This window comes from Nyctibius grandis, chromosome 2, assembly GCF_013368605.1.
Source record: "Nyctibius grandis isolate bNycGra1 chromosome 2, bNycGra1.pri, whole genome shotgun sequence".
Classification (NCBI taxonomy): Eukaryota; Metazoa; Chordata; class Aves; order Nyctibiiformes; family Nyctibiidae; genus Nyctibius; species Nyctibius grandis.
Genome location: NC_090659.1, coordinates 114,621,303 through 114,633,461, shown reverse-complemented (window position 1 = coordinate 114,633,461; position 12,159 = coordinate 114,621,303). Strand labels below are relative to the sequence as shown.

The 12,159-nt window shown below is 45.1% G+C and overlaps 1 protein-coding gene and 1 long non-coding RNA gene across 2 annotated transcripts in view; both read right to left on the bottom strand.

Moving 5' to 3' along the window:
• Positions 1–12,159, bottom strand: part of MAML2 (mastermind like transcriptional coactivator 2) — a 232,955-nt gene that overhangs the window by 197,342 nt on the left and 23,454 nt on the right. The window lies entirely within an intron of this gene.
• On the bottom strand, positions 9,323–11,414 carry LOC137660512 (uncharacterized). Its single transcript, XR_011047689.1, has 3 exons — positions 11,376–11,414; positions 10,789–11,115; positions 9,323–10,376 (listed from the first exon to the last, which is right to left on the bottom strand). It is a non-coding gene; the product is annotated as an uncharacterized lncRNA (long non-coding RNA).

The window sequence follows — 12,159 nt, the reverse complement described above, 5'->3', positions numbered from 1 at the left end:
TCACCCCTCAGTCTCCTCTTCTCCAAGCTAAAGAGACCCAGCTCCCTCAGCCTCTCCTCATAAGGGAGATGTTCTACTCCCTTAATCATCTTCGTGGCTGTTACATGTTATCATGTAAGAAAGGTGATCACAGAGCAGCAGCCTCCCAGAAATTGTTCCTCTCTCACTACCTTAAAGGCTGTGTGAGCTTGTTGAATGCAGGCTGGCTGAGGAGGACAGCAGAGGCAGGACAAGCAGGAGACCACCACGGCCAGCAAAGCAGGAAGCTGTCTTGGCTCCTTCATGGTTGTTCAGCTCTGTCTAAGCATCTGCCCACAACAGTTTTACAGAGGGTTTGAAGGTAAAGGCACAAAACTTACTTGATGTGTGGTACATTTGAAAAATTCCTCCCCAAAACTGCAAAGAGACTTCCTTGAAAACTCAATTAGTAGCCAAGGGGGCCACTAAAATTTCAATTAGTGGCAGCAGAAACAGAGCAAGTGAGGACTGCTCAGAGAGCCCACAAAGTAGAGACAAGTAGTTTGTGTCCAGTGCAAGTGAGAAGGGGAAGTCAATCATGAGACAGAAAGACGATGGTGTGGTCAAAGCAATGAGTGAGGAAAATTATCTTTTTGACATCACTTTGAATAAATTCATTTGCCTTTCTGTTCACACTGCCTTTACATTTGGAGGCTTTCTGGAGATGAGTTTTCAGAGTACACCCTCTGTACTTTCAAATTATGGTAATTATGAATTACTCCTTTCAGATAGAACTGAGGTTTTACACAAGATTTTTAACTCATGCCTTTTCCAAGTTCTCAAATGTCCACTCTCCAGGCCTGAATACGAAGGCTGGGTCACAGAAATTGTCCCAGTTCAGATTGCTTACACCAAGAAATGCTCACCAGCAGGACCCGAGCTGCATAATGAAGTTCAGAACTGTGAAGAAGCGTTAAAAAATGAAACTATTCCCCAAGTGCTCATGGTGTGACTTGCACTGGTTTTTACCAGAAGTTCTGACTTGCTCCCAAGACCAGAAACATTCCCAGGAATGCACATCTAGAGTACCTTAGTCACTATTGGGCTAAACAGCAAAACACGTTGTGTATTTAATGAGTTAACCTCAACTTAAGGCCTATAAAGAGTCTACTTTTCCAATAGACCTTTTTTAATTTAGCCCCATTTGCTGAAGATTGCCCATTTAATGCAACACATCATTATGTTTTTATTGTTAGCTTTTTATGAACTGTACCAGATTAGCTGCAGAGAATTTACACTAGATGCCCTAATTAGACCTTTATAGGTAGCCATAATTTTCTTTTCATGTACCCATAAAGACTGATAAATTAATCTGCAGGAACATGAACTCCGTCATCTTTTCTCCCTCTTCACCACTCACTCCTTGTTCTGATAAAGCCCTAATGAACCCACTTGCACAATTCCCCTCTGTTTTGTTTTCCTTTAAAGGCTAATTTCAACTAGGCAATTCAACCAACTGCAACATTTTTCCATATATGTTGCCAGAGAATAAGCAGCAAGCATGATCCTTTCTCATATGATTTAATCATTTCCATTCTGAGCAGAAAACGATCTATCAACAATGGCAAACAAAGAAGAGGTGTGATCCATAAGGTTTAACATTGGATCATTTATTTAAGAGAGGGGAAAAGCAGGCAAAATAATAAACAATAAACCCCTCAACTGCTAATAGTCAATCACCAAAAAATGTTGGAGTAGGAATAGAATCTCTCCCAAAACCAGTAGCCACAGAAAGAGTTTTCTCATTTATAGTTTTGAATATGCCTCTCACATAGAAGACAGCACTTTTAAAGGATCCAGTCTCTTGATTCAGCAAAAAACATGTTTGAGGAGAAAAGTCTTAAAAACTTCCTTAAAAATGTGCTTAAAAACTCTGCTAAGTAGAAGTGAGTTTGGGGGTGGGAATGGGATAGGGATGTTTTGCTTTAGACGGGATGCCAATCTACTCTACCTACCTGATTGTTGCATGATCCTCATCCAATATTTTTTGTCCTTCTCAAGACAGAAATCAGTGAAGACAAATAGCATGGTCTGTTCTTGATGCTGGTACTCACTGCAAACTGAAGAAAGTAACTTTTGCTGTGCTAAGTCCTTATCAATGGCTTGTCTTCTCAAATATTGGCTCAGATTCAGCAATCGTAGAAGGGATTGTTGATTGCATTCATGCCTGCAAAATGGCTAACTGAACTCCTAAACACATGTACAATTTCCTTCTTGGGTATTGAAATGAGAGAGTTCTATACCAGCCATATCAGCCATCAGCTACAAATGTGGAAGCAGAGTGCTTTCTAATGAACTATTCAACACACATCAGGTAAAAATGTGACTTTGGTTATTGAATGAAAAGGATATTAGTGGTCTCCAGTGATGGAATGTGGTGCTTAAGAGGTCTTGGGCATGTTTCAAAATTACGCTACACCAAAGTGTCTCCTGTAGCCCACTATACCAAGAAGAAAAATGTAATTTTAAAAAACCTGGAGGTGGGGAGGATTCACCACAGACAGTACTCACAGTGAGTGGTAAAGGAGCTGAGTCACTGCTGGTGCTCTGGGGGATCATAGTGTGCAGAAGAAGTCAGGGTGAGGCCCTCATGCACCCAGGAACCAGAAAGTCCCACCACAAAGCTCTCCATAACATAGGGCATCATAGTTTTCCTTGGCCTCCTCTTTTACTAGGGTGGGATTTTTTTTGCTTGGTTTTCTAAGGAAAAGAAGCACATATGGTCCTACTCCATGTGTACTTATATGTGAATATGTGCATCTGCCTAGCCTTAACTCCTCATTCTTACTTTTGCTGGCCAATTTCAACCAAATATTGAGATATAAATGAATCTGAAAACATTTTAAAGTAACTATATGGCTAATGACAATAGGCAGATAGAGAAACAGAAGTGTACTCATGATCCCACTGAGGCAAAGGTGCAAGATGACCGATTCCTTAGTAGACATCAGTGAATCCACCCAAGGCAGCCAGGAGTCACTTGTTCACAGCCCACGGAACAACTAGATGTGTTTCAAGGGGTTGTTTCCCCCCACACTGACTGTATCAGTGCAAATCTGGCACTGCAAGGTGACATTAGGACCCAAGTTCACCCCAGGATCAGATGCCTAAATGGGAGACACCCAACCGGCCTCTAGACCCATAGGCGTCCCGCACCGATTGAGGGCAGGGCGTGCTGTCCCTGCCTCTGCCCCTCTCGCACCTCTCTTCTGACCCCATGCAGAGGAGGAAGGGGTGTCTCACACCACGCCAGGATCCTCGTCCATCGCACAGCGTGTTCAGGCGCTCATTTCCGGCATATCTCAGCAGATCTGCTTTTTCCCTGTGCTAAGCAACCAGCACCTCAACTGTTAGCAACACTGCAAAATTTAAACATCCCAAATCTTGCAATTATGGATTAAGCAATCTTGCTCCTAATTTGTGCCTCCTGCTTACTGAGTTCGGGTAATTTTTATCCAAAACAACAAAGGTAGAAAGGAGTAATAAAAGAAGTACATAAAGAAGGGCGTGAGAGTGGAAAAGACGTAGTTCAAACTCCCCCTAGATATAATCATTCCAAGAATGTAATGAATTTTATACCAAGAACCAGTCTTACCAGCCTCATTTAATTACGGGGCCATACACATAACCCCATCAAATTAAGTAATCAGGGACACAGTTTGGCTCCTGGACTCAGCCAGTGTCTTTTGATTACATTGGGGGAAAGAATATTAGGCCTTTGGAACAGCTATAGCCTGTGTGTGAGTTTTCACATTATTGCTGGCAAGCACCCAGGATGTGTTTTTGCAAATGCGTGGCTCACCAAACAAATCTGAAAGGCCTGTGGAGCTCTCAGCGAGAAACATACTCCTTACTCCCATCTTATGGGTAATTCTGAAGGGGGTTTGCTCAAGGGAGGATATGTTCCCAGTAAATAAAAGACAGAAGATGTTTTAGTAGCACTTGCATGCATGGCAGCAATGCCAGACCTACCATGTGTTCTGAACAAATACTGGCATCACGGTGAATGGCATCATCTATCAGGTCCTGACACTGTGTGTTACAGGGCTCCCAGAGGGAACAGGTTCATTAGCCATGTCCTCTACTGCTATCATCTGCCTTTGTTTAAACCCAGAAACTGGAAAAATGCCGCCCTGACAAAGAGTAGTTACTGTTGCCCTCAAAAGCTCGTATTGCTTTCTGCACCTGAGCCATCACAACGTGCTCAACCCTGTGCAGGTCCCACCCGAACTGTATGCTCAGAGTCTCCTTTGGGCTGGCCACAGACTTTGAGAGGTGGGGGTCCAATGGGAAATGTTTCGCTCACAGCCTCAGTTAGAACTAAGCCACGTACCTCCTAACATCCTCACAAGCAGTGAGTCACTGCATCCTATAGCAGCAGTTCACACCGTACCTGCTGCCTAACCGTGACAATGAGTGGTGCTGCCCAAAAGGAGCATTTATACAGTCTTTATGAAATGTCTTAATTCTGAAAGGTGCAGAGGGGGCTTCTTAGGAAGTACAAAAGCCCCAGAAGCTCAGCACCATCCCTAAAGGGACTGAACATTCATGGGTTTGGACCTTTTGGTGAAGTCTATGTTGTGGTCAACTCAGGTATTCTCTATGCATACCAAAAAGCATTACAATTCATCTTTAGGGATTGCATGGGATCTGCTCAATGCCTTTCCTGCTCAGCAGGAACAAAAAAAAAGCGTGATCCATATATTTTTAAAGCAGGATCTGTCCTATACTTTTTACAAATTTAAAACATTTATTTGCTTTAAAGAGTGAAAGCTTCTTGTGTCAGAAATCATTCAACAGAGTTGGAAACATCAGCGGTATCCCCAATGTAATAGCACCACTCCCCAAGCATTCAAAAATCATGAGTCAGATGCCCCCCTCCAAAAGAAAACTCACACAATTGGCTTCAAAACATGCACATAAAAATGTAATCAATTCCAAATATGGTTTTGGGTTTCTCAGGATATAATCAGGGTCATGTTTCAACCATCTTTCTGACACCAAAAGCACTAGAACTTTTCTTTGTTTTTCAAATCAGAGCTGAGAGATTCTCACATAATCCATTGTTTCTAGGAGCTGGAGTTTTAAGCAAAATAGCAAACACTGGCTCATGATAAAATCACAGAGCTGGCAACATTGCTAGTGTGATACTTTTCTCCTACAACTAAAAGCCTGGCAAGGAAGGAAAAAACATTGAGATGTTCAAAAGGCTCTAAACAAACTCTCCTTTTGCATAAAAAGCACCTTTTCTTCACGTTCTGCTCTGTGTGTTAAATTTGACAGGGATTAAACTCTTTTTATTAAACCATCACTGCTGACCTGCACAGTCATCTACAGCAAGAGCTGCACTGCAGACCTCCTTTTGTGAAGCCTTCAATACCCTTCTAGAGGTATCACTGGGATGTGATGGCACATTCAAGACTAAGACACTGGGATAAATCCTGAGTACAAGATGTGCCATATAGCCAAAGAAAAAGGGGGGATATACATCCTTACGTCAGGCAAATCAGTCTCTGTGGTGGCCTCCTCTCCCTATGGCCAACAGTTCAGACTGGGAGCTCCAGGTCATGCTTCCATGCAGCCTTCAGTGCAGTGCCAAGTGCCCTGTGCTGTGCCCCACAACCACCTCCTGTCCCTTCAGCTGGCACAGAGCTTGTTGGCCACACCTGATGGGATGCTGAGCCACAGGGCAAGCTCAGGCAGGTGAGACCTCACAGGCTTTGGATGATATGTTCTGGATGGTCTGTGCCTTACACATGAGCTTGCTGTCAGTACACAGAGTAAACCTCAGGGCTGTCTCAGGGCCTGACTTATATTGTAGAAGTACCCCAATAGCTTTTACCTCTATCTTAAATGGTCATATTTGTCTTCCTCCTCCTCCGGCAAACACTAAGGGGCAGGGCATATGTCACGTATTTATAGAGCTCTAGGCAGGAGCTAATCACCCTATTTTTTTTTTTTTTTAAAGACAAAGTATTTCTAAGGTACATTTTTTCTGACCTATTTTGAATGTTCATAGATCAAATTCTAGCCAAGGTGTATTTATTCCTCTTCACAGACCATAAAGGGATCCAGATAGATCAGCACTGCTGTAGATGTTTAAGATGTCTTTTGGAGGAAGGCACTGGAGGACCCAATAGCTGCACGTACAGTAAGATCTCCTTATTTAAGCCAAACTTCCTGCAAGGTTTTATGGTAGGACTGGCACCTGCCTCATGAAGGAACAAGGAGAGATGATCATTTCCCACATCACTATTCAAACGCCATGGTCACTCCCTAACCACAGGGAAAACCAAGCCTGTAACCACCAACAAAGCATGTTTTGCATCCAGCTCAGATATAAACTGTTTCTGTGCTCAAGAAAACATCACTATGCCTAAAATGTCATTTATAGCATCATATGTTTCTTTTTGGACTCCTCGGACAACATGAAAACCACTGTCCCCAGCCAGTTTTTAACAAGAGTTGACTAAAGCCAGTGAGAACTTGGCCATAGCTGTGTGAATTACGGGCCTGTAGTTTTTCCCTAATGAAAAGACAAAGACATTTTTGATTATAGCCCCTGCTCCTTGCTGTCCTGGGTTATTCTGTTAAGGTTTGTAGCAGTTCTCTACAGATATAAGCAACCTGTGTCACATCTGGGAGGACTGAATGGCCACAGGAGAGCATTTCTCACTACGCTTCCCAAAAGTGACTCCTGTCCAATAGGGTCACATGTAAGACCACTGAGTTCAGTTGCAAGGTTGTTGGTACTCACTAGAGATGCACTTGGAACTTAGTGGACACATTTCACTCGAGAATATAATATATATAAAATATGTATTTTATATATGTATGTATACATATATGCCTTCCTCAGCACCTCAGTCTCCTTCGGCTAGTCTAGGAAGAAACATAATGGTCAACTCTGATCTGATGATCCCTCTGTACTCGGCACTGGTGAGGCCGCACCTTGAATACTGTGTCCAGTTCTGGGCCCCGCACTTCAAGAAAGATGTTGAGGTGTTGGAGCGAGTCCAGAGGAGGGCGACCAAGCTGGTGAAGGGTCTGGAGGGTCTGACCTACGAGGAACGGCTGAGGGAGCTGGGGTTGTTTAGCCTGGAGAAGAGGAGGCTCCGAGGTGACCTTATTGCAGTCTACAACTACCTGAAGGGTGGTTGTAGTGAAGTGGGAGTTGGCCTCTTCTCCCGGGCAACTAGCTATAGGACAAGAGGACACAGCCTCAAGCTTCGCCAGGGGAGGTTCAGGTTGGACATTAGGAAGAATTTCTTTTCAGAAAGGGTTATTAGACATTGGAATGGGCTGCCCAGGGAGGTGGTGGAGTCACCATCTCTGGATGTGTTTAAGAAAAGACTGGACATGGCACTTAGTGCCATGATCTAGTTGACAGGGTGGTGTCAGGGCAACGTTTGTACTCGATGATCCCTGAGGTCTCTTCCAACCTGTTTGATTCTGTGATTCTGTGATTCTGTGATTCTGTGATGCGAAGAGCAAGTAATTATTCTGATAGGGCCAAAACTGAAATCCGTGTCACCGGGAAGATCAAAATATGGATACTTCTGTTTTCCAAACAGCGAGAGAGCTGACACAATACTCACGGGGAATGCCAAGCCAGGCTTTGAATGAAAGGCAGTTGTTGCTCTGAATCCCCTAACACTGGGCTCAGCCACTGTGCCGATCGCCCTGCTCAGCAGCTTCATAAAGCATTCGGGGAATTTGGTAATGGATTCACTAAACAACTGCCTCAATTTTTTTTTTTTAAGTCAATTTAAAATGGGAAGGAAGCAAAAGACCAAAGCAAAGCAAGCATTAGTACTGCTTTTTGATCCTGGAGTGATTGTAGTAATTGTAATCTTTTATATCTAGCCACTCTTCACAGTAAAATAATGAAAACAATGTCAAGACATAATAATTTGCTAAACATCTAGAGGGAAAAGGAAACCCAAATAATAGGCAGCATAGATTTAAAGTGAGTGTTTCCTTTTTTGTTCAAACACACACAATTACCAATGGATAAAATCTTAAAGGAGAAATAATTCAGTATGCCAGAATAGGGCCACTGTGATGTGGTTTGAAAACTGGCTGAAGGTTCATAACCAAAGGCTAACACTCATGTAAATGTAACGAGTTCTGCCCTGTGAGGCAATGCATGAATCAGTGTATTAAGGTGGATTTCTTTTTTTAGTACTTACTAATGATCTGAAAGAAGAAATAAACAGTTCAGGAATGAAACTGCCAACTGCTAACAGAACGGGAGGAACCACAAGAAACGACGAAAACAGGAATATTGCAAATAGAAAGAAACCTGCAGTTAGAAAGTGCAAGAAGACGAAATTGAATTCAGGCACAAAAATGGCAACTCGTTGCCTGTGGAAAAGAATTTCGTGGCTTACATACACTCCGTAAGGTGGAGTCCAAGTGCAGACCCTGAGAAGATGAGAGAACAGAGGAAGAACAGACGAGTGCCATAAACATGCACACCTAGAGCCTCAGAGGTAGCCAAGCTCTCAGCTCACACTCCTTTCTACAGGAGGTAGTACCTCTGTCCTCCTGAGAAACTAGTCCCACGGCACAGCATCACTGACTGGCGGGCATCAGTCTGCGGGTACATTAGCCAACACACCGATAACTGGCTTCCAAATCTCAGCACTGCTGTTCCAGGAGGAGACAGGCAGAAGGGGACTAAGCACAGACACACAAAATGGTCTTAAGTGGTTGAATCCCCTCAGTGCTGGGTGCCTGGGAGGGCATCCTCGGCTGGCAGTGAGCCAACAGGGCTGCCCTGCCCAGCACTGGTATGCAGCGGGTTTGCTAGGGTTCAGCATGTGCAGCTCCAGCCCTGAGGGCTTTGGGTGGCCCACAACGTGATGCTGTGCTGGAGAGAAGAGACAGGGTGAGAGGGATGGGGACTGTTCATCCCCCAGCAAGCTCATGATGAAGAGAGAGGATTGTGCCCAGGAGGAAAACTGAGAAGCTGTATGGAGAATCTGGCAAGAAATAAGCAGGAGACGAGAACATGGCCAGCAGGTCAAGGGAGATGACTCTGCCCCTCTACTCCGCTCTTGTGAGACCCCACCTGCAGTACTGCGTCCAGCTCTGGGGCCCCCAACAGAAGAAGGACATGGAGCTCTTGGAGTGAGTCCCAAGGAGGGCCACGAAGATGATCAGAGGGCTGGAGCACCTCTCCTATGAAGACAGGCTGAGAGAGTTGGGGCTGTTCAGCCTGGAGAAGAGAAGGCTCCGGGGAGACCTTCTAGCAGCCTTCCAGTACCTGAAGGGGCCTACAGGAAAGCTGGAGAGGGACTTTTTACAAGGGCAAGTAGTGATAGGACGAGGGGGAATGGTTTAGGGTAGATTTAGATTAGATATTAGGAAGAAATTAATGACTGTGAGGGTAGTGAGACACTGGAACAGGTTGCCCAGAGAAGCTGGGGATGCCCCCTCCCTGGCAGTGTTCAAGGCCAGGTTGGATGGGGCTTTGAGCTGGTCTAGTGGAAGATGTCCCTGCCCGTGGCAGGGGGGTTGGAACTAGATGATCTTTAAGGTCCCTTCCAACCCAAACCGTTCTATGATTCTGTGATTCCATGAACATGGATGATAACCTGCAAATGCTTAAAGGGTGTAAAAAACAATCAGAAAGGCAAAGAATTTATGTCCCACTTTCCACAAAGTGTTCAGCCTCCTTTAGCTATTTACTTCCATCTGCGTCTAGCACACACAGGAAAATGAGAGCTGAGCCCTTCTGAAAATCAGTTACATAAACAAAATGAGAAATTGAAACAGGAACTAAATCAATGCTGAATCTCAAAAAAAGACACTCTGATGCTGTGATGCTGTGGAATGGCATCCTGAGGGATGTTCCATCACTTGGGCCTTCTTAAACTGGACTGAAGAAAGCATTAGCACTAGTCCTGCATGGAAAGAGGTAAGCTTTTTGAACCAGCAGGTGTTTTCCTCATCAGCCTCAAGCTTTTAATTGTGCAGCGCAGGTTCGCTCTTGGGCATGTTACAGGAGAAAAGCATTTTGAGCCCAAACCCACAGTTGCCCAGCCTCCCCGAGCTCTCACCCATTTGCAAACAATTGCGAAGGTGGAAGAATTCAGCGAACAGATGTAGCCTGCCCCCCTAGTCCCATCTGTTCACATCAGAAAACCACCACGCAATCTGGCAGGGAAAGCACTCTCTGCTCGAGATAGACGCTGTCCTGGGCTGGGAGGGGAGAGGGAAGCGGGGAGCTGTGGAGGGGTGGTGGTCACGGGTCGGATCGGAGAGGCACTGCCAGCGCTGCGTGGGAAGCTTGCACAGCATCTGCCAGTACCACGTCTGGCTCAAGTCGGAGCGAAATCCTCCAGCAAAGTCTGTCAAAACACAAAGGACCTGAGTGAAGCTCGTTGCATCCCCCTGCACGCACATCTTCCCACGAACGCTGCCGCGGCAAGGAAATGTCTCTCGCTCCCCAGCCAGCCAGAGGGGGCTTGTGAATTTGGGGATGCAGGCATGAGAGGATGTGCCAAACACATAGTGTTGAAGGGAACGCTGAAGTAAATGGGTATTCAAAGGTGCAGACGTGAAAGGCAGGGGAATATGGACTGCAAAGCGTTTGGATATTTGCTTTCCTGCACTGCAAATCATTAACAGCAGTGCTTGGCACCCTTGAATGGGATAAAATCCCAGGGATTTGGGAGCCTCAGTGACGTGGGCTTAGATCCTGTGTATCCAGCAGTCCCTGCTTCTCCCCTAGAAGCCTGATTTAGGGCATGCCCCACTCACCTTTCCCTTCCTCATCACCAGCCCCTCCTGCAGCCTTTCTGCTCGGCTGGAGCTGCTCCAGGCTGCTCAGGAGCACACAAGGCAGCAGTGAGGTGATGGAGCTGCGGTGTGACAGCCACCGGCGCCAGGCAGAGGCTGCCAGTTCATGCTTCTCCCAAGCCTCCTCCTTCTCCGTCTGTGGAAACAGGCTGACAGCACTTTGCTCCTTCTCAAGGGTGTTGCAAAGATCTAGATCCATGAAGCATTCAGCTAGTGCACCTTTAGGCAAGTATTTAGGCTGTAATGTAGCCAGGGCACTGCCTTAACTCAGCCATCTTCAGGTTCTCCCTACGACAAAAGTAGCATAAAACCAGCACGCAGGCAAGGTGCAATGTTAATGATGGGAAATGCACACAGCCTGCTTCTAAGTAGAGAGACATAACATCAGTGAAAAATAGCAAAGCTGTTCCTCCCTCAATTCAGCATTTCACATTTGAGATCACAAAATATTACTGGGAAAAGGCAAAGCCATAATGCTCTTCTCCTACTGATAGCTGAGGTGAAAACTATTTTTCATCCTTTTTTTTTTTGTTAATAGATTTTCTTACCTTGATGTTTGGGGGGTGCTTAATATCCTCTGGGAAAGATAAACATCAGTGATTATTTTAGGCCTGTATGACCTTGCTGAGGAGTAACATGACTCCGCGCAGGGCTGAGAGCAGACTTGGCAAAGCCTAGTTGTAAGGAAGTCTTCTATTGTGCAGACTTGCTTTGCCTGTGAAGCAATATGTTTTTTTGTCTTGTAGAGCAGAGCTCAGAGAAAAGGCTCGGCCTGCACCAAACTCTTGCAGAAAATAACTGACTCATTTTCAGAAAATCAAACAGGATCACAGGAGGAAGTAATAACTGGCCTTCAGAGCTGAACGCTTTAAAACCCTGCTCTTGATTCACCCTCACAATGGCAGAGATAGCAAATGACGGTGGAAAACAAGGCACATTCTGTTCAATTTCAATCAGTCTTTGATTTATGACAGATTTCACTAAATCTTTAAAAAACACCCACCCTAACATCTCCGGCCATGTTTTCTTTTAAACTAACAAAGCAGCGTTTCAAATTCCTGACCATGTCTTGGTTGGCCAACAGCAGAGCCTCTTTCCCGAACAAAATGATTTGTTGTAGCAGAGGGGGGAGTAAGCCACAACAGCTGTAAATCTGCATTTGCTTCTCCGCACAGCCCTGCTGCACCTGCAGATGAACTTTCAGTTCTGAAGCTGAAACAAACAGCCCTCGCAATAAATGAATTTATGAGCTGTCACATGTCCAAACTACTGCGGGGCACTTGAGTCATGGATGGAGTTATGAACAAGGGATAGGTTATAACCAAAGCAGCA